Below are 24059 nucleotides of genomic sequence, written 5' to 3' on the forward strand. Positions count from 1 at the left end.
ATAGTTAAGTGTCTAATTGTGGCTTTTAGCTAAAAAAAAATAGAATAATTATAACTATCACTGTGCCAATAAATGCTCTGTCATGAAGCTGACAAAAAGGTTGTTAGCAGAGCTCATGATATTATGGCAACATGTTTTTTTGTTTGTTTGTTTGTGTTTTTAATATAGGGCAGCAACAACATGCACATTGATGCCAAAAGTACAGAGGTGAAGTAATACACATTTCACGTACGCCACCAAATTGCCTGTAAAAGCAAATAAGACTGTAAGTCAATATAAACAATGCAGGTTTCAAAACATTCACTGAAATACTTTGCAAAGGTTTTATGAGGTAAGACGTGTATTCAACATGTTTGTGTGGCTTTAGGTACACATAAAATATTGTGGGGAGTGATGTTGAAAAGTCAGCAGCGTACCCCGATGGCAATGTGGTGGATTGTGTGAAAGCGTCCTGTGTCTTGGGAGCTGGTGAGCCCTGTGTAAGATGCCTGGTGTGAAGCTTTGGATGGCCAAGTGGGGAATTAAATTGTGCAGAGTAAGCTGCCTTCCAGCAAATTATCAGGAATGCTATAGGAAGGATTAGCCCAGCGTAGGTCCAGTGCAGCTAATGGTGGTGTAACTAGCTGCTGACTAGTTCGCTCTGTAATGAATCGGGTCTCTGGTCTCTTGCTGTTCCAAGTCTGAATTTCTAGGTCAGTTATCATGCAATTTTGGTATTTCTTTATAGGAGGAAATGTTTTTGATTTTATCTCTGTGGTGTTTTCTCCCCATAGCCTCTATTATGCAACTGTTTATGAAAATGGGGCAATGGAGAAAAAGCAAATTTTTGTAGTTCAGCGGTTGTGAACTCTTGCGTCGTGAGGGAAAATCTGGGCAATCTTGGCCTTAACTCCAACTGCTGCAGTGGAGTCACTTAGTGGTCATCAGCTCCAGGGAGTACTACTACAGCAAGAACAGCATACCTTCCCAAGGTTGAGGTTCAAAGATATTATGGCAAGTTAACATTACAACCAGTCTGCAGCTTGCTTCTTGCAGAACTATATGAAAGCGTGAATTGTAACAAAAGTTACACCATTTAAAACTTCTTATGGAAGTTTGCAATAGTGTAGTTTAACATTTAACACACTGGCTGGTTCTTCAAAAAGAAGTGTGGTTCATATCTATTGCATATACAAATGTTGTTTATTCTGCACACATTTAGTGGTCCTAGGTATGATTATTAAGTGTTTTAAAAAAAACACTTAACAGAAATTTCTTTGCCTATGAGAGATTAATTGAGATTGGTTCTCCATTCAAAATTAACAAATTTCTCACAGAACTGTGAGATTTTTTTTTTTTTGCAAAGCTATCCATGATAAAGATGCTATAGTTCTGTGAAAATGTGCCACAAAGATAAGGGAAAGAGACATGTCAAAGAGTGCCTCTCCATCCAGACGCAAGGCGCATGGGACGTTTTTCAGTGAATAAGTAGGGCAGCCCTAATTCTAATCTGACAGCCTCCTCTAACGCTCAAACGCTCAGTAAGAGAGAGAGAGAGAGAGAGAGAGAGAAGCCTGTACAAGCAAGAGAGAGAGAGAAATGAGCGTAGAGAAGAAGTCTGTTTTGTGGGCATGCACATGCAAACACATGCATGCATGCAAACAGCCCAGAGCCGTCCAACTCAATGTCTCGGTCATAATTTTCAGCATTTCCTTTCACTCATTGCACAGAATGGGCAAAGTCAGCCACAAGACCAACAGTGTGTCAGTCTCACAAGCTCAGTTCTCAAGGGCTCCCATGTGAGTTTGTGTTTCTAATTGTTTGTCATAGTGGGATTGTATAAATCTTCTAACATGCTTGAATGCTTTGGTGAAATTTTTGAGAAAAGTGAAAGCGTGTGTCTGTGTGAATGGTGTAGAGTGCTTCCATGCGTGAGTCCCTTTTTCAGCCTCTCCACAGGTGTTTTGTAGGCCATCACCATTTTATTTCTCTGCAGACTGATTGAGGAAGAGGGAGGGCAATAAAAAGGCTTTTCATCTGCTGTTTGTAGCCATAATTTCACAGGTGGCTCGACCCCACTTTCAGCCCGTGAATACATTAACGGCGGGCACAGATGGACGCCACGCAGCGTAGTGTCTGACAGTCAACACTGTCATCGTAAATCCAAGACCCCATTTAACAATTCAGGGAAAACATGAGTAGATTGTCTCCCAATGGTGCAGCTTCCACTCATTAGCCATCGCTTATCACAACAGGTTCAAGTTCTGTGCATATTCACAATGAACAGCTGATTATTACAGTTTCTAAAGACAGAGAAAGTTCCTGTACGCGCAAGTGATACCTTTGGCTTTTAAAAACATGGTAGGACATCTCCTTATGGAAGAGGCATGTTATATCATGTTATATTGTCACATACAGCCAGCAGCATGTCTGGCTGTCTTTTCATTCTTATATTTGTGTATTTTCCCCTCTGCATTCACTTTTGTTTTGACAATGGAAGTATCGGTGATAAAAAAAAAGAAAGGTCCTTGCAGAACACTTGTATTATCGACTGTAGCTGTTTGTATTGTTCTCACCAGCTGTGGTTTGTTGTGTGTCTTTCTGTCTTACCCTGGGGATTTCACCGTGGTGTGATAAAGGAAGATACTATGGCAACTGTGCATCTGTCTTGGTATAAGTGGCCGCTGAAATTCATCAGCTTCCTTATATATCACTAAGTTACTTACCAAGTTATAATTTAAAAAAAACAAACAAACAAAAAAAAACACTGATCATTGTTTCTTGTACCGTGGGCCGTTTTGTAAGATTGTATTTGATTTGATTTTGGACCAATAAGGCTTCGTACAAGCTTTTGCAGGCCTTTTGTGCCCCCAGCTGGTAAGCAAGAAAAATACTTGTGTTGTGTACAAGTGAAATCATTGCACAAGCACCATGCCTTTTACAGTCATACTCTGAATATATCATCAATGTTTCCATAATAGTAATGACTGTATTAAGAGGACACATTCTTGCTCATGATCTGTATGAAGGTTTGTTCTTCCTGTTATATTGAATCTTACAAACGTGTAAAGAAATCAAGGTTTGATCACAGTATTAAAATCAAGTCAATCTCTAGTGGATGAAATTATCACCAGAATTTGTTAAGAAGGTCAAAACCCATTGAAATGTATCACATCACATCATGAAGGCCATGTTCTGACTTCCCTCTTATTTCCCCAAGATAAGTGTAAAACAACATATGGCATGATGTTGACTACGCAGCTTTTACTGTTCCTTTAAAAGCCTTGATGGAAATATCTGCCATCTTAATCAACAGCAAGCCAAAAGGGTATTTTTCTTCTCTTACACTACCTTCCACAGGCTACAGTAGCTGACCGTATATTACATTCAGAACCTTTGCTGTTGGACAAGGCCACTGTCGGACCCTCCCACCTACACTGTCAGGTAAATCTAGCTTGTAAAGTTCCTCTTATGGAACTTGGCAACCTTGAACCCTACATCTTCAGGGTCATTACTCTGCTCAGTTTCGCCTCCTTTCCTCAGAACTGAAATGACCTTCAGACCACAGTCTGGTGTACAAATTCACACTCAGTTCTAGTCTGCTGTAAGTTAACAGAAAAACTCTTTCCAGAAAGAAATGTATCTTCCTCTTTAATCTGTTTTTCTCCTCTGATAGTGAACCTGGACTTTAAACACAATTGAAGCTTTAATGTTAGAGAGAACATTTTTGAACATTACATGACATATTATATTTATATTCCAACTCATCCAAATGCTACATTGGACTACATGCTACATGTTATATACTTAGAATGAGTCAAACACTTAAACCCAAAACTGCAAATGCGTATATGTGTTTGTACTGTATTTGAAAAGTCTGGGACAGTTCTGTGGATCTGACAGGGTTTCAGAAGTTTAAGGGCACTGCACTGCACAAATGTCCTTCATGTTTTGTGTGTAATTAAATTGAATTTTTGTACAATTCTCTTAAAACAGGTCAGATTCTTCCAAAACAGTAACAACATTTTGATTTGTTTTCAATGCAACATATTTCATAATGTTTTAAGTATTTTCTACCATTAAGTTGAATCTTCCTTGAATTGAGTGCAATTCTGTCTTTTCAATATACAGACACAAATTTCTTGAATTCTTGAAACATGTTGATTTCTATTGGCCGCAGAATAGATATTGTCAGGTATTTTAAATGTATTTACTTCTTTTGAGAAAACACTTTTTAGTGCTTGCTGTAAAATCCCTCTAAAATCCCTAATTGCAAAAGTAAAATAAAACCGAGCAACCTTGTCTCTCCACAAGAGCCACTGACTTTGTTGTTCTTTTGTTTGCTTCATCTTATATTTTAGTGCGTGACTTTACTATGACCGAGCAGGCAGTAGAGGGGCTGGTTGCATTTTGATTGGTGTACTCCCTTTTGAGTCCAGCAGTTGAGTGGGTCATGGGTCAGTTCAGTGGGTTAATTAGTCATATTTGTCACACTGTCAGCCCCCTTGAGGACTGTGTACCAACTGCTACTGTTTACAAACTAATGAGCTTCCAACCCATTAATCACAACGCTCAAAATTTTAGGAGAACAAGACTGGTAAAATGTTAGATTAACATTTTCCATAATGACAGTTCTTACAGATCAAGGGCAAGGAAAACATTGTGTGTTGAAATATCCTGAGATTTGCTTCATGCTCCATGAATTCCAGAAAGAATATCAGCTACTTCAAAGAAATGGTACCATAATCCATTCAAAAATATATAGATAAATCCTCTTAAATCCTTGTTCTTTGTACTGCGTGTCTGTATATTAAGATCTAAGAAAAGTGGGGTCAATTTCCTTACATGGTGAAACATGCTTGACCAATTAAAGTTAAATCTGAATTTCAAACTGAGATGAAAGTGCAACTGACCTATACAAGTTCTTTGGTTATTTCAGTAAATTGGAAATAGTATTTAAAACCTACTACATTAGAAAGACTAAGTTTAGTTTATGACTCGAGAGACAGATTAAAACTGTAATACTCACTATTTAAGCAGCAGAGACTGAGAGAGATATCCTGCCTTGTAGCCCCTAATAGCGGCTTTGTAAAGCTCCACTAGACTCACAGAAGACATTATACCACTGTTTTCAAAGGATGAGTAGTAGTCTTCATGATGAGTAATCTGACCTTCATGGGTATAATTGTATAATTGTTACATTCAACATTTGTCTTGTTTATAAGTCCTCCTGCTGGAGGGGTTGTTGGATTGTTGAGAGTGAGATGTGAGTGTGACACAGATTTACCACAGGATGGCGTTGTGATACAAGAAATGAGCATTGCCCCTCCAGCGCTTATTCTCCCAACCTTCAGTGACTCACTCCCTTAAAGAATGATGTTGTCAAAGGTCCATTTGTATCTAACCGGTTGAATAAAGCTGTTAGTTTGAAACAAAATCATCTTGTAAAAGCAAGTGAATGCCAGACATTAGGTGTCCTTCTTTAAGCCTAACATCACTCTTAACAACTCTGTGTAGCTCAAAACAAATATGTCCTTATGCAGCAATCATTTCAGTGGATCAAAAGTTAACAGCTCTACACATAACTCAGCCAGAGTTTTCAAGGCTATTTAGTATTTAATGGTATGAAACTAAGGTTTCTTAACTCTAGCAACAAAGCAGATGCAATTTCAACATAGTTAAGTGCTTTGTGCTTACATGAGTGGTGGAAAAACATTTCTAATGGATGACCTTTAGGTACACTGTTTTGTTCACACTATGCTGCACAACACATTCTCCAAATTAAACAACAAAATATGTTTGTCATGATATAAATGCATTATGTGTCTAATTTTGTTTTTGTGTGTTTGGCATGTATGGCAAGGGCAAGTGATCATTTAATGGAGAATTACAACCGCTGATCGTAAGGTCTCTATTTTCTTTTTTCAAACCACCCACCTTTTCTTCTGTTGATGGTGTTGGTGGTGTATAGAGTGACGGATTACTGGGGAAGTAGGGAATTAAAAATCACTCTGGTATGATCATTTTTAATTTATGTTCAGAGTAATTTTTCATCACTCCAGCTCCAATTCATACATTAATACCCGGGGACATTCTGCATATATTGATTCTTGACTTATTGCACATGCCGAATCTTTTAAAGCAGTAGTTGTAAAGTTTGGGAAAAGTCCAGCACATTACCTCCTGTGAAACCACAAGTTGTTTCTAAAAGATATCAAGGGTTGATGGGTGAGCTTTAGAGGTGCTAGGAGGTGGATTTTGTTACCTTTGGTTGGGCACAGCCAGGACAGCTGTTTTCTTGTTTCGTGTCTTTAGATTGAGCTAGCTAACTGGTTGTTGGTTGTAGCATAATATTTACCATACAGATGTGAGAGTGGTATCAATCTCCACATCGATATATTGGCGAGAAAGCATATTTCTCTTTTAGACACAATTTCACCCAGCAGCTCGTGGTTGGGCAGAAGTGAGTGTAATAATGTGTTTCAGGGACACAGCAAGTAAAAGATGTGCGCTATTAACACATTGAATTAATTGCCGTTTTTATTGTGCTCCAGAAAATTTAATCTTTTCCAGTGGATGGGTTGGTGGGTGAAATCATCAGGAGTGAACTGAAGGGCTGACAGGTGGGTTATAATGGAATCTTTCCCCAAAGTGGATGTGTCTCTCTCCTACAACATCCTCATACACTCTTTCTCTGAACTGTGTGTGTCTGTGTGTGTGTGTGTGTGTGTGTGCGTGCGTGCGTGCATATGCGTGCATATGCGTGCATATGCGTGCGTATGCGTGCGTATGCATGCGTATACGTGGGTGTGTGTGGGTTTCCACCCCTTCCTCCAGAGTTCTTAAGTGAATTGAACAAGGCAGAATGAATCACAGTGTGATCAAGATGTCATCTTCATGTTAATGAAAACATGATGACTCATAATAAGTTTCCTGATCAAAGGGAGCTGTTGGGGCTTAATAACTCAGTGCCAAGTGGATGAAAAGTGTGGGGTGTGGAGATGGATACAGCAGACAGTGTTGCCAGAAATAATCTATTATCCTTGTGAAGTTTATATAGCACATTCCAAAGACTATGGTTTTTATCTCTATTAGGGCTGTCACAATATCAGATTTTAATTTCAGATTATTGATCAAATGATTCATGATAACAATATCATCGCGATATCTAGGCTATGGAAAATGTTTGGAAAAAATAATGCTAAAAGTCAAATTCATCTTTAACTTTGTTTGTTGTTTGTTTTGTCTCTTTTTTAGCAAAAGAATTAGACTCAAATACAAGTGTAAAGAGGTGGAAGAAGAGTCTGTAACCATTACTGTACAAAAGTGCACAAAAAGACCAACTACACTTAAAAGGCAACCAGAGGAACTGATAAACAAAAGATTCACATCTGCCATCACGATATTATCATATGTGCATTATTAACACAATATCACTATTTCATTTTTAGAATATCACAGTTATTGTAAATACAGGTATATTGCGACGTCCTCTATGTGTCATATTCCTTTATACCGTTCATGTTAACTAGATAAAAACTAGTCAAATTCAGCGAAGGGATAGTTTATCCAGAAAACATACCATGTATCCGTGTTACTCCTATTATAAAAAGGAAACGTAGTTGATCTGCCAAAAATAATTTATCTTTAAAGATACAACAGTAGAAAAAATCTCAGCAGATGCCGTTTTTGCAATTGTAAGCCTCTAAAAGGTCAAAATCAGTAAATCGTGTTCTATAGGCTCGTCTCTGAAGTTACGACGAAAAGCGACGGCAGAACAATTTTGAAACAATGCCATGACAACAGAACAGCAGAGCACCAAACAGGAAAAAGCACCCAACAACATACCGCTTACAAGTAACTAAGTTCAGACCCTATTTTTTGACATTTCAAGAAAGTTTTACAGTGTTGTGTTACTTCTATAAATCTGTGTTTATACCTTTGCCCTCTTTATCAATTATTCAACAAAGAGCTAGTGCAGATTTCAAATGTTCAGTTGTATTTTCTAAGGTTCCTTGGAGTAAATATAAGGGGGTGTGCCTGCTAGGTAACATCAATGTTGAGTATCTGTTTCATTTGATACAAGTTGACATTAATCATTTCTGGACAGTGCCTGTATTGCCTTGATTCAGGAATTTAATGATTCATGAGATGGCAAGACAAACCGGGGAGGGGAAAAAAATGGTTCAGTATTTTGGGAAGTCAGAGCTGTGCTTTTTCTGAAGCATTCATGGAGGATAACAGCAGCTGGAATATGACACAGTGTAAAGTATCAGTTACACTCCAGTACTCACTGCCTTTGGAGACAGCGAATAAAATGACTAATTTCAAATACACATACTGTGACTGATAAAAGGAGCTACACTCAGACTAAATGTGCATGCGTTATAGAACATTCCTTTGTTTCTTGGGGCAGAGGTCAGAGACAGTTTCATCCTGTCGGAGCCTTCTGTTTTACTCTTTCAGTTTAATCGTGCTACTCTACCAGATATGTGCGTCAAAGAAATTGGATAATAAACCAGAAGTCCTTTTTTTTTTTATTTTAAATTTTTATTTCTGCCACCACGGGCTGCCTGATATACTTTATGTTTTGGGAGTGTAATGAGGTTTCAATTGGCCCATTTTTTTTCACCATTGCTTTACCTGAACCAAAAGGCTCCCCAGATGTCTTGGGTTGTAGTGATGTCCCTCAATTTAAGCCTTAATGAAAGCTTTGTCCCACCGCTGTGAAGCTGTTCCTTGACAACACTTCACATCCGCCGTTCCAAGGACAGTGCCAAACAAGATGCGCCGGTCTCCTTCGCTCCAAAACGAGCTCCCCTTCTGTGATGAAAAATGCAGCCTGTCTCTTTGCTTATTGCTGTGGCATTTAGGTGGCTCAGTGTGGTGATTTGAAGAGCCTGTAGTGTCGAAGCTATTTCTCTTGCTTGTGGCTTAATGCTCTGACTCAACAAACCTGACCATTGTCATTTCCCCCCATTGGCTTCATGGTGGCCGTGAAGAAAAGCCAAGAAGTGTGGGTAATAACCTTCAAGGAAAGGGCTGTGATTGCACATCTATTTCACACTGAGGACCTCTCCCTTGCTTCCTCAAAGCAGTAAAATGCTATATGGGGTGAGGAGTGAAAGTGGCAGTAAGGTAGACACAGTGTTTTGTTAGTGGTGGGAGATAAAAGAGGAAGAGAACAGAGCAAAAGTGGAGTGGAGCAAAGTTGAGTTGAAATTAAAGCCATTTGATAAGTGAAATGAAAAGTACATTTTTTAAGTTATAGTTTTATGTCCTTGTATCAAATGCTCAGCTATCTGTAGCTCAGGTTTATGCCAAATATTTGTTTTTTAAGTTGTATGTGTTCAGAATCAGAATATCTTTCTCTCCTTTTTTTTTTTTTATCTGTGAAACATTACAATATTTTTGATGACTTATCTTGATCTCCAGAGCATGTACATAAATGTATCCATTCAAATTTGGGAAGACTAGCTCTCCCTGCCCATTGTATGAAACAGTTAGTTTGTGGGTTGTAGCTAGCACAGCTAACAATAAATCATATTTGGAAGTGTTTATTTATTCATTTCAAAAGAAATAAGGTGGAGGTCTAATTTTGTCCTTCCTCCCTCATTCCTTCCTGAGGCAATATTTCTACCTGCAATTATTAATTGATGCTATTAAGGACTATTACACAATATAGATTACAACAAATTACATTTATATCTGTGCACTTTCCTGCACTGTTTTTGTGTGATTGCAAAGTGGCTGTTTTCAAATTCTGCTCTCCAAAGATCCCCACACAGAGCTGTTGACCTTGCAGAGCAGTGTAATTTGATGGTAAATCGTTGTCATTTGGTCTGCGATGCCTCATGAAACCATCTATGTTGTTATTTCTTTCCTTTGAGCTCCCACTGATCACCACATTGCAGTGGTGCATGACTAATTGGATGGCCACAGCCAGAAGCAAAATGAATGCAACTGCATTGTCCATGTTGCAGAGTCGCAGTCCGTAGTATTTCAGGGGTTTACATACCTGTTTCTGTGTGAAGAAGCTTTTAGCTTTTGTATGAAAAAAATTTATATGAAATGGTTGTGTCCAAACCTGTGGGCATTGTTTGATGATGATGAGATATGTATTTAGACATTAAACCTCTAGATGTCACTGTTGGTTAACCATTGGTCTGCTGCCACCCAGCAATGTGTTTGTATGGTTCACGCAATTTCTATAACAGCAGATGGTGCTGATCATCACGACTTCCATCATTTTTTTTTTTTTTGTTACGCCTTGCAAAATACCACCCTCCAGATAAATAAACAGTACAATTGACGGCACATGTTGGCTCAATGCAATTAGTCCTAATTGAACAAAATAAGATATGGGTTCCTGGCTGACAGTCTGAACCTGCAATTAAGTTGAAACAATTCAGGTGTGTGGTCTTATGTCTAACCCTTGAGGAAGACTAATGCAAACCACAAACAGACAGGAGAGTCAATTTTCCTCAGTTGTAGTTCTTGAAATGCCTCTTCATATAACAACATAGATTGTTTTGTCTTCATCTTGTACCAAGACAATTAGTAACTCAGGAAAACACTTCAACTTAATATAGTATCTCATGGAAATAAGAAAATCATGCTCGGTGGTGTTCACACTCTGTTGGAGGTTGTTGTTCATGATCCATCCCAGGCAGGGGTGTAGTGCCATTTGTTTAAGAATCGGAGCGCACCTATGTTAACACACATACGTTTCTTATTTTCTACTGTTATGCAACCACTGTTCCTACGGTGGCAAGTTTATGTATCAACTATAATTGACCACATGTTGCAAGTCATTTATTTTCAACAAGAACAGGTTACAGTAATACTACCATAGAGGATTATGTCCATATTGTCTCAGAATCATGTTGTCAGTCATATGACTGTTACATGACATGAGAAGATCATTGGGAAATTGTCCTCAAGTTAAATTACTGTTTCTTAAAGGAAATTTAATGCAAGTAAAAGTAAAATTACTTGTGTAAAAATGTAGTCTGATAGAAGTACAAAGTAAGTCCGTTAAAAATAGGCCTACTCCAAAGTAAATGTTACTGCAATACATTTTTCAAGGGAGAAGGTGATGGGTAAAAAATGTTATGGTGATAATAATTCTAATATATAATAAAACTATTAAAGAGCATCTTTAGGCTACCAGTATATGCAGACATATACGCTGATCCCAGGTGAGAACCACACGGAAAGCAACCAATAAATTCCCTTGCCTTCCCCTGGCCGAGGCAGCGGTGGGATCTTGGGTTAAGACAGCTTCACAGTAGAAACCTCAGACTGGCAAGCTAGATCAGATGATAGATCTTACTCCCTTCCATCGAGAGTCACATCCTATCCACTGAAAATCAAGGTAGCAGCTGTTCGAATTGTACACATGCACACATACAAAGTTACACTTAGGTCATTGTCTGCTGAAGAGGAAGCATTGCTTTCAACAGTACCTGACAGCCTGTAGGCTCGTAGCAAGTTTGATTTTTGGAAGTATAAAAGGTGCAAACTGAAAAACAAATTATGTCTTTGATTCATAATTTTGCAGAGATCTCCCAGCCCGAGTATGACATCACACATGTGGGAAAACATTTGGCCATGACTGACTATTTGGGCTCTACTTTAACAGTCTGAAACGCACGACGCAAGTGAATGTAGGGCATGTCCATAACACTTTTGCTATTTTAATGTTAGAAAAAACAGTTGCTGCTCCAGGTGCATGGTTCAGAAAGGTTTGACTCACTCAATAAATCAAGTGCCATGGTTGCCAGTCTATCACAGGGCTGACATATAGAGACAACCACTTGCGCACACATTCACACCTATGGGCACTTTAGAGTCGCCAATTAATCTAATGCGCATGTATTTGAACTGTGGGAGTCCACAAACTATGTCTCATGTCACCCTGAAGCATGGTACCGTCTTCAACTCTGCTTCCTACAGCTGAAGACGAAGAACCACGTTCCTGTGGTTGACACTGTGTCAAAACCACACGATGCACTATCTGACACACCCTTTCCTGACCCCGACTTTGTGTTGTAGTTGTAGTGCCAGGCTTCCTGACAACCTGTCTGCTCAGGCAGCTGAATTATTAACATTAACCCCACTTGCGGAAGGGAACAGGATATCACAGTTTACCCTGATTCTCAGTATGTGTTTAATGAGTTTTTCCACACTTTGTGGAGAAACTGTGGTTTTCTTACCTTTACTTGCAAACCTATTCCCCATATAACTCTTATCATTAACCTCTTGTCTGCTTTACTTCTCTCAGGCCCATACAGGCAACAGCCTTACAACAGCTTTGCAACAGCAAAGAGCAACACACCTGGCTGACTGGTGGCAGCTAGCTGCACCCCTCTGCAGCAGGGTAATTCTACTAGTTGATGTCACAAATTAATTCAGAAAAGCTTGAAATTGCAAATTGATATATGTCTTTAGCTAAGGAACTAACTAAATTAATTAATGTTTTGTCCAGAGACACGGTACAGGATGACATCATCCAGTTTGCAGGGATGTACATTAACTAAGTACATTTACTGTAGAATATCTGTACTCTAGTTTACTTCTTTTTTTTTTGGATATGTATGACTTTTGTTCCACAAAGATTGTACTTAAGACTCCACTACATTTCTATGATGTACTCGTTACTTTGAAGCAGAGATTTTAGTCAGAGGAATGAATTTTATTTTATTTTGGATATTTTGGAAAATGTGATAGACCATATGCTGTGTTTGTCACAGGAGAAAAACCAATCACAGCCAACTCCTACGCTGTCTGCCATGTTGTACTGGCTGCATTTTACCACGACCAAACTTCTACAAAAATTTGCCATCCAACTTGAGAAAGTATGTTGAGGTATGTAATGTTTGTTCAAGTCCAGATAAACTTTTAAACAGACAGCTTGTAGTAGTCCTTTTGTCGTTTCAATTGTGTTTAATGGCCACATACAAACATTTTATTTGTAGCTTATTCTACAGCTCATTCTACAGGTTAGGGTTAGAGAAAATGTATAATGACATTAAAAAGGCTTTACCATTTAAATTTGAAAATAATCCTAGCAGAGTGGGTCAGTGTTGACAACAGTTTCTCCCATAGAAAAAACATTTTAGAGATTGGTTTGTCAGCTTTTTATGAAAAAATCAACTATAGCAATCACTACTTTTGATTAAAAAAGTCTTATGTGTTAAAAGATGTGTGATTATTTACTTACTGTGATTACTTACTTACTTAACTGACATGTTAAAAGTAAAAAAAAAAGTAAAAGATATCATTTAATTCTAGAAAATTACAGAATTACACAATTGTACACAAGTATGGAGGTTGACAGAGGATCAGTGAAGTGGACTTTTTCTCTTTTTTTTTGCCAAGACCTTGAAAAATGTGTTTGAATTTGAACCAGAATCTGTGACCTTAGAATATTCTATTTAGTCACTTGAAGAAAGAAAGTGGCCGAGTGTCTTTCTTGTGCACTCTATGATCCCAGGATGTTCTCTTTCTCCTACCTGATAAAATGATCTCTGGAAAAAGACACAATGATCACTAAAAACTGCACATGATGTATCACAGCTTTCTGTGGGATCACATCAAGACTTAAATACTCTTTATGCAATGTAATGAAACGCTACATACGGTGCCTTGTTGACTGATTGCCTCTTTAAATGCAGTACATTATATAGATCTTATACTGAACAAGAGAGGGAAGCATCCTTGCTTTATCAGTAATAATACATTTTATATATGATATGATATTTTTTCAGAGTGAGTCATAGTTTGAGAAGAACCCTTTGGGACTGCAGCATGCTAGCAAACGCAGTCAGCACTGCATAATTGAAATGGAGCAGCAGTGAATGACTGCAGATAGGAGCTGAGCTCCACTCCCACTATAAAATCAGATAGCCAGGGTAATGATAGCTGTTGAAAACCAACTGTTGTATTACACACATGCAGTCCCACTGGACTAAGCAGATAGGCTTGCACATAATTGTACTGTATGTATGCAGGAAGTATGATGAATATAGGGAGGAAACTGGCAGTGATGATATGAGAAGAAAAGAGGGTTGGAGAGTTGATGACAACATAACAGGGATTTGTTCAATGAAGTCAGTGCTACATTTACATTTACTCATCTAGCAGATGCTTTTATCCAAAGGGACTTACAGAGGTCTGATTTTGGTCAATGATGCACTGACTGAGTTGTTTGTCTTTCCTTGAGTTCTTCTGTGTGAACAGGCTCTTAGATCACTTATTTGATAATGTAAAGTTGCAAAAAGATTTCAAGTAGGAACTTTTTCTCAAAATTGGTTCAATTCAATACTCAATTTCAATACTATCTATTAGGAAAAATCAATCTGAATACAATGATTTAACCACCTATTTTGATACTGTGCTACCTGCTTACTTGGAACAGCCCCCCTGATAATCTTACATGTTGTCCGTTCAGATGAGTTAAATGTTTGTGGATGTTGGGTTCAAACACTGAGATTATTACTGTAGGCTGTAGGGATCTCTTAAGGGAGTTCAGCTTTGCGTTTGCAGCTTCCATTGTGTTTTTCCCCTGTAAATCTGTGACAGACTAAAAGGGCTTCCCAACAGGGAAATCTGCTTGTGTTTCCTGTCCCAGAGCTGCCTTCTTAGTGTCTCAGTGAAAACCCACAGCCTGCTACTTCTCCACACCAGAGAAGCAGAGGTGGAGTTTTAACTGTGTTTGAAGATCCAAAAATAGTCCACAGTATAACTGTGGACTATTCAACAGATTAGGTATGATGTGATATAATGAAAATACAAAACAATACCATGTGAAAAATAGTCCACAGTGTCATTGTGAAATATCTTTTGTTGAATTTGACACAATATGGGCAGAGGATAGCGTTCTACAATTATGTAACTTACGCATAGACACACACTAAAGAAAGAAGTACCCAATGGCATGGGAACAAATTAACCAGTTCCACACCAGCTGTCTTTGCACTTTGTTTTAAAAGTTGTTAAAAGCATCTGACAGTATCTGACAGTGATTTGTGGGTGGAGGCCATGGGAGATTTGCTATTTAGTGTTGATTGTGTATATGGTGTGAGTGTGTGTCTCTCTGTATTACAGTAAATGTACTTTGGGCATGATATGTTCTTAAATTCACTTAACTAACATGTCTAATGTGCCTTACAAAAGCCAAGTATGTTTTATAGGGATTTTGCTTCCACTGCACTGTGGGAATTGTAGAGACTTTCGTTTATTAGGTTGTCAATTTTTTCTGTTCTTCATTCATCACCACTGACCACTCTGAACCCCCCACCTTCTATCGAAATCCCTGTCATTAAATAACCCATGCTTTATGTGTTCTACATGTTGTAATAATGCTGTCTTATAATAGCAACTCCAAATTTTTTCCTAATGGCCAGTCACGGGTAACCAGTTGCAACCCTAAGCTCAGTGTCTTGTTCCTGTTTCCCAGAGGCTGAGACAAGCTACTTTCAGTGCCCCTTCTCAACTATGCACAGTCAAATGTGATCTAGACATTGCTATTCAAAAGATAAAGAACTACAATATTCACAGTTGGAAACAGTCTCTCTCACAACTCAATCTATGAGTATAAACCTAACATTTAGGACATGTAGAGTTTCTCTCCAGCCTTGGCTGCAATGCCTAAAGCAGGAGTGGAAAAATTGTATAATTTGGCCCTCGTTGAACCATTTACTACTTCTCACACAGTCTTCAGAAAAATGTTGCCCTCAAACCCGATGCTACCTGTCCCGAGCCTCAAGTATCATGTAACAAATCACACCCTCCTCGTACAGGAGGGGATTGGAAACTGTCCCAACTCATAGGTACTTTTAGGTGAGACCCATTGTGATACATCCCTTTCCTTTTATGTTTGGAGAACTTTGCAGGATGATGTCAACCATGACCCTGGCATGCCACTGTCAGCATGCTAACAGACTCTCCACTCTTTCCCAGAAGTTCCGAGCTGCCGAGCTACTAGCTCTCAAGCAAAGCCAGCTCAGTGAGTTTTGGAGAGTTGTGCACAGGTGAACAACACTGGGCAGCAATTTGCTGACCTACAATGAGGAACTGTTTTGGTTCTCTGAGAAGACCCCAGGGTGAGAGGTCCCACCCGCTCCCTGCTAACCCAGGGACCATTTAAAGTAATATTCCTGGGCCACTCTGCCCTGTCAGGGCACTCAAGACATTCACAGAGTTGACAGCTACCTTGTGGGTGACTGACAACCTCTGAAAAGAGTCAAAAGAAGGACATGTCCCTGGAGATTTGATTTTGCATATTCCCAGGTACCAGAAGCTTCCCCTGCCTGGGGATTTGAAATGCCACTCTATTAGGAGGTTAGAGCTGTTGCTGCTCAGGGCCTCACTGTGTACCTTTTGCCTATTTCTACAGAGCCTATTGTTGTGGAAACTACAGTATCAACAATCGCCTTTCACATCATAGCCTAGTGAGCACTTCTTGTGACTTTGTTGGCCATTTAGTGCTAAGGTGCTCCCTCTGGTCAAAAATTGAGAAGAAAGACTGCTAGCCTAGACTCTACATCATCTCTGGTTATAGGTGTCGGCTCTGTCATAATAATGACCTGACCTGGAGATGTGTAACATGGAGATATACAGAGGCAAAGCAATTTCTCAGCCTAGCTTCCATTTTATTTATTTTTGTGTTTGTTTGTTGATTTCAGTGTGTGTGTGTTTTTGATTTTTCTTGGTTTTCTTTTTTGGTATAGTGCACAGAAATTCTACTGGTTGTTGGCCTACCTAAAACGGTAGTTAAAATTGTTATCAGAAATTTTTCTTGTTATGCAGCATGATCAAATAACTGATATCCTCCTCTATGCCATCTATCCAACTAGAGATTCACCAGGTTCCTCTCAAATTCAGAGAGAATCAGTGTTAACTTAAATTATGGGAGGGAAATTTCCCAAGTATTATTGAGTAGGCATTTCGTATTCCAGCAATTGAACCTCCCTCTCAGAGTCTGGTACATTATGGCTATATATTATTAATGACAGGAAGAGGAATATTCTCAGTAACAATAACTGGTAAAGTTGGGTCATGCAAACCTCACTCGCTGCAACTTTTCTAAACCCTCCTTCCCCCAGAAGGGAAGCTCTGTGGAATTGCGTTATGGGCTCTGGTTCAATTCCACTTCCTGAATTCCTTAGATCTGTGTTTGAGTTAGTGGTCATGTTGCTTTGTGACCTTTCCATTTGCCATTTTGTTACTGCTTCTTGTTACAGTGTGCTCTCTGCAACTTCTAGTCTCAGATGAGTGCCCTGATATTATAACTCATATCCGTCTTATCTGGTAGTGTTGTAGAATCATTTACGAGCATCTTGACATTGTTACTGAGAGAACTGTAAATGTAGACATTTGTTCTTCATATATTATATATTATATATTATATTATATATATTATATATATTATATATTTCCATGTCCATCAAGTGCCATCCTACATTGTGTGTGATATCTTATGTGAGTGATTTGGATTGTGGCTTTATATACCATCAGAAATATATAAGAAAAAACATTTTTTATGCTGTATTACTTCGAACACTGCTTCATCACCAATATAATACAAACTTGTGGCTTTTCACTGTCACATTTTATTTATTTAAACATCAGTTCTGACTGTACATCCAGTGTCTTCTACTTTTGGCCAGTGGAGAATTTGAAGGCTAAATGCCTTGGTCAGGGGCACATAGCCACTGGGTTTCTGAATGAGGGGAGAGTTGTGTGGTGCAGCAGTATGCATACCAAGTGCGGACATGCAAATGATAGAGAAAAGTAAGAAAAGCATTGATGCTAATCGGCTAAAGTTGATATTGTTGCACGCTCAGTAGGATTACTGAAAATATGAAGGGGTTTGGAATTATTTGACAGACTTAAGTCTATCGTCTGTCCTTGTCAAGACACTTTCTGTATGATCCAGTTTGTAGTTTTTATATGAAAAATGTCTCTTGTAATTTGGACCCAGTCCCTTTTAATTAAGCCTGATTTGCCTGCTTGAATCCTGAGTATTTTTTGAATTGGGTGGTGTTTCTAATATATTTTTGCTGTCATCTCTGGGATTCCAGGTTTCTCTGCAACAATTACATCCTGACTGAATTAGCATTTTAATTACAAGGTGATTTTTTTTTTGCAATAATGCAGCACAATGAATGATTTCTAATTAAGGAGAGTTCAGAAAATTATTCCTGAAATGTATGACTGGAGCTATTTTCAGGGACATAACTTCTCCTGAACACTGAATTTCAATTAGGGCTTGGTCAGTGTAGAATGTCAACTTAAATCACATGCTTAAAAGAAGTGTAAGCCCCCTGCAGGGAAAGTAAAAAATCAACAAAGATACCCCCCAGAAACCTGTTAACAGTTAGCAAATCTGCCTGTTGTTCTCTTGATTAAGGTCGCAGTCACCTGTAGGGACTGTCAAGTTCGAAATGAGTGATTACAATATTGTGAGTACTGAGCCTTTGTGCTGCTTCCCTGTAAGCACGTACAGTGTAATGCCTGTCTGCAACATTTTAAAGGAAACTGGAGAATGTCCTGTACTGCATTCATTTGCTGCCTGGTCTGAACAATGGGCTTTCCTCAAGTCAAGCCGATTATTGTGTCAAGTTGTTTATTGCATGGTTTGTGCACATTAATTTCCATCCACTTATGCCTGTTTGAACAGACCACCCTGACCCCAACAGGAAAAAACACTGGCATCAAGTTGTTTTCCAGTTTAGTAGCTAATCTTTTGAAAGTATAGTTGCATATTCAGTTTTCTTTCTGTAATGTCCTGTGTTGTTTAATTCAACATGAAATCCAGTCAATATCACTTAGACTGTGATATGCAAATGGGGTTTACAGAACCTGTGTATCTGAAAACTCTCATCACTAGTCACATTACATCCTGGGCATAATATTTCTTCCTTTGCTCAAACCGTGTAGCATATCCAATACTGGGGGGGGGGGGTAAAACGGAGAAAAGAACACACCTTTTGAATAGAACCCGACAGATACTGGATTTCTGAGGTCAATAGACCAACCATCAACGGCAGTTGAGCGTTTGCTCTTTATATCTGTGATAAACTAATGTAAGCCTGTTATTTTGGTCCATTAAGCTATCTGCATGTTTGTTTAGCAGCTCTGTCCATTGTCTTTTGCTCTGTTTTTCTTAACTATTGATCATTAGAAGTTGTACTAAATATTTACACTGTAAGCGATGAGCTTCTAGTTGTCTCTTTCTTGTTCTTTTGTTCCCGTAGGCCTTCAAGGGTCATGTGAGAGGGACGTGAGGGGAATTGCAGAGTTAACAAAAGTATTTTTTAAAGAACTACTGGTGGATCTTCTGATGGCTGTGCTGTTAGGGTTTGTCAGGAATAATACAAATTTATCAACTCCTCACTCATCCACGAGCCTCAGGACATGCATAAAATGCTTGATATGTGTATGGCTGCCATATGTTAAACATCTGGGAAATGTATATTTCTTTAGTAAGTCATAAAATATCCTCCAGTAAATGTAAGTCTATAAAACCAAGCTGATGGCAGACTCAATGACTTCTTGTTTTCAGGCAAGACTTTGGTACTGCCATTTGGGACGTGCTGAACAGCCCAGTTTGCATTCTCAGTAAAACTGTCTGTACTATAGATCGGTGCCTCAATCCACAACTGATAAGTTACCAGTAAAATGATAACAGATTATTCCATTATTTGTACTGGCACATAAGTATACCAACAGTCCATTTATGTGTTATATTTACATGCAATGTGCAAGGAGGTTGTAGCGAGTGACGAGGTGTGTGTATGTGCAAACTCTGAAAGGCACAACACAGTGCATCAGTTTGACAAAGCATCTACTATATTGCATCGACATCTTGCATCAAAACGGTCCTCTGTTGCTTTCTCCCATCTCCAATCTCCCATGCACCTTTATTGTCTCTCTTCACTGAGACCAGTGTCATCTTAAACAAAACGGGTAGCTGTCAGTAATTGAAATGTATGCCTCTGTCAGAAAAGTCACACAATGATAGGCAATCCAAAACTCATTTTAGGGCCCACTGACCCTCATGATTTTATGAGTTTCAGAGCTGAATAACTCAGTAGTAGTGGATTTACTGTTGTGTAAACACTTATGCTTATACGTCTGTTTAAGCTTGCAAACCCATAACTAATCAGTGACAGCAAAGTCACTTTAGAAAATCTCTTTCACTTTTGCAGTCTAAAAAGGGAACCATAGAGAACAATTTCCACTTACATTTAATTTTGTGATGATGTTGTTCTGGTTATTATCAGTTCCTACAATATGCTCCTTATAAATGCTAAAGTAATAATGTTACTTTTCTGACTTGAAGTTCACCATGTTATTTCTTACATTTTCATAACAGTGTTTAATACCAGTAAAAAGTATTTTTCTAATCATCCATCTCTTCAGTAATCCTGGATCTATATCTCCCTGATTTGTTATCTTCATAATGCGCTGTCAGTCTGTGCAAGTGCAAACGTAGAGTACTGAGTAAAGTAAAGGAAGAGGTCAGGCAGAGGTCTTCATGCTGATGTGAACAGGATATAGACTGCTGACATTTCATCTGATGTGCTGCAAATCATACAGCTAATGATGCGGAAGCTCACTCAGATTTCTGCCGCATTTGCATGACACTGAATGGTGGCATGCTCCTCTTAGACCCTTCTTTGTGTTCGTCTCCATGTTGTCATGATTAATGTTTTCAAGTGGCCTTTTTAACAACACACTCATGTAACAGGCATCCGTGGTAACAGGTAAACCAGCCTTCAGGGGAAGTAACTGTAAACAAATATTTCTCAGAATATAAAAAAAAAAAAAAAACATAATTTAGTACAGGTAGTTATTGAACATTCAATAAAAATGTTTTTGTCCTTGAATGCTTTCTTTGCAGGTTATCTGAAATTAAGTTATTGAAAATAAACACACAAGGAAAAATAAAATCATTGGAGCAACATATCAGTTATGATAGCCACTGCTTGCTTTTTCACTTCCTTCCACAGTTTCCTAACTACAAATATATCAGAAATTATACAGAATTATAAACTGTTATAATCAGTGATACTAATATTTATCCAATGTCCTTTGATGCACAAACATAGGTATACTGAGCAAACAAAACAGAGATAAGCAAAACAAGCAAAGAATGTTCCTAATTGTGGATCTGCTTTAAAAGCTATACTGTATGTCTAACCCAGGTTTAGCAGTAGTAAAGAGACAGGGTAGAATTTACGCTAAGTTGGTACTGAGCTCTGCCAGACCAGTGTGGTGCTGCCTTGTAGTACAGTGGGGGGGCGATGAATAATTTACATTTCTCTTTCATCTCTCAGGTCCAAACACAGTGCTCTTTGCCATCACTGCCTTCAACTGCCTCATATCTTTCTAAGTCTTGCAATACTGTAATAGGGAAGGAATGGCTCTACAAGACAAGTGCAAAGCATGCTGGGAAGTTCACTGAGGACCTTCTGGCTCAAGTGCTAAATAGGATGTGAATGGAGATTTAAAGATTTAAATAATTGCTGGGCTAAAACATCCCCGGTTACACTGATATGTTTTTCCAGAAGTGCCAGAGTGCACACTATATCCTGACAAGGTGTCTTTTCAATCCAACCATCTTCAGCTGCTTTTGAATGCATATGGTGATAGCTTCAGATTTGTTGCGTCTCAGCAAAGTCAAGTGCAGCAGTGGGACACTACTATACAAAAGGAAATACTTTGAAAAGGAATAAACATTCAGACTTTTTTTTCTTATCAGCGAGCATCTACTTTTTCAGGGTCAGGGCCAGTCAGCTCAAAATGGCTAAATGACTCTTGGGAAAATTATGTCCCACATCCAGAGCAGCTGCATGTATTTAATTATAGAGCTTGCAAGTGGATGTTGACCCCAGTGTATACTAGCTACCCAGAAAAAAGACACAGAATCACCAGGGTCATTAGTAAAATATCAGTGGCATGGACTAAGATTGGATTGCCAAATGTGTTAAAAGAATTTAGAAGTAAAGTATAGCACAAACAAATGCTACTATTGTGATGATTGTGGTCATGATACTCTGAGATTAATTTGTTTTGTTTTGTTTTGTTTAAAAAAAACCTGTATTATATGTGTATATAAGGTGCATTCAGAAAGGAGTCAGACCCCTTCAATTTTTTCACATTTTGTTATGCTGCAGCCTTATGCTGAAATAAAAAATAATGTAAAAACAGGATTTTAGAATTTTTTTTTTTAATGATATGCAGTATGTGTTTTTGTGGTGGTCTTTTATTGAATTGAACAGGCGTCTCTTGTTCTGTCTCATGGTCTCATTCCCAAACTGCAGCAGTGCTTTGCTGCAGTTTCTTCCTGAATGACCTAATAAAATGTTTGGAGCTGCTTTCAAGCAGCTGGACTCACACATAATGTAAAACAGATGAAAGTGAAATACACAGAGTGAAATGCCTGGCATGTTTAAAGTGATCTGACAGAATCAGTACACCAACAACTAATCTGTATAGACTAATTCTAACATATTCCTTATCTCAAAGCACAATTGCTGTTCTAAATAACTCACATACATACATTTAGTTACGTCTGTTTTGTCATAAACAATTGCATCTGCATAAGTAAGTTGCCAACGTTATTGCTATACACTATATTGTAGAAAATCATTTTTAAAACCAAAAATTATACCAAAATTCAACCTTCAGGTCTCCCCTCCTTCAATAGAACGGACATGGAGTAAATATAATTTTAACTAAGAAGTAATGAAACTTATCTCATTGACTTTAAATTTAACCATGTAGTACAGTTTGTTTGGTAGACTGAAATAAACAATATACAAAAAGTGATCCAAAGTTTATAGTTTTACATCATATCAACACCTGTTTTGTCTTCAGTCAAACGAAGACGACAAATGATTTTATTGATAAAGAAAACATACTATTTTTATAGGAACATTTTCCTATAAAAATCTTTAATTGAACTTTAATTGAAGAGGCCAATTTGTCTACATCTACTGCCATTTCCTATTTTGTATTATGGCAGCAGGTGTGCGGGTGAGTTGTTTGTTTGCATGTCTTTGTGGGTACTCATTTACACAAGCATATGCCTTGCAAATGAACATTTTACATGTGTCACATGATGCTGTTTTCCACAACTCTTGTTATACAATTCTTGTTATGCTGCCATTTTCTTTTTTGTTTATATTTCTTTTTAGGAGGAGCCCTTCCCTCATCCTGTATCCCTCACCAAGCTGGCAAGTGTGTGGAAGTTGCTGTCATGGTACGTTCCTTGGTTTCGAAGCTGGGTTGATTTCCCTCCACACCACAAAGGCCCTGGCCTGATATGTCTAAGATGGCACAGAATAACACTGCAAGCCAACAGCCTGTCACTTGTTTACATGTATATGTGGTACAAGGTCCTCTTCATCATCTGTTTTAGCTATGCTAGTGGTGTGGCTCTAAGTATGGCAATGTTGGTTGGATGGTTGGTTTGGGCTGAAATACCTCAGCTACTATTAGATGCCAGCAATTTTGTGCAATTATTCACTGTGCCTGTACGATGAATACTGATGTCTTTGGTGATCATGACTTTTCTTCAAGTATCACCATGACTTTGACGTATTTAATTCAGTATCTCAACAACTAATGGAATCTGTCTCCATGAATTTAGGTATGATATTAGTGGTGACCATACAATGAATCCTAATGACTTTGAACGTACCTGACTTTGATGTTACCTAGAGGATGAATCATAATGGTTTTTGTGACCGCGCCGCCGCGCGCCCGGCCCGCCCCAGCCGCATGGAGGATGACGCAATTGTTTTATTCAAAATGAAGTGTCTCAACAACTGTTAAATGTTTACCATGCATGACAATGTAGACATTGATCGTGTTTGTGAACTTTGTTCCCCAGACTTTTCATCTAGCATCAAATTACTTTTTAGTTTGTCTATAAAACAGTTTGACTTTCTTTACAGTGAGGTTTTGCAGCCTCTGTGATCACGAGAGAGCCTGTACACTCTTGTCTTGTTTTAAAATTAGTTGATTCCTGGTCACAGTATTTTTGTTTGCACATTGTGGTC

The sequence above is a fragment of the Seriola dumerili genome, unplaced genomic scaffold, assembly GCF_002260705.1.
Source record: "Seriola dumerili isolate Sdu_G_001 unplaced genomic scaffold, Sdu_1.0 BDQW01000331.1, whole genome shotgun sequence".
NCBI classification, from domain to species: Eukaryota; Metazoa; Chordata; class Actinopteri; order Carangiformes; family Carangidae; genus Seriola; species Seriola dumerili.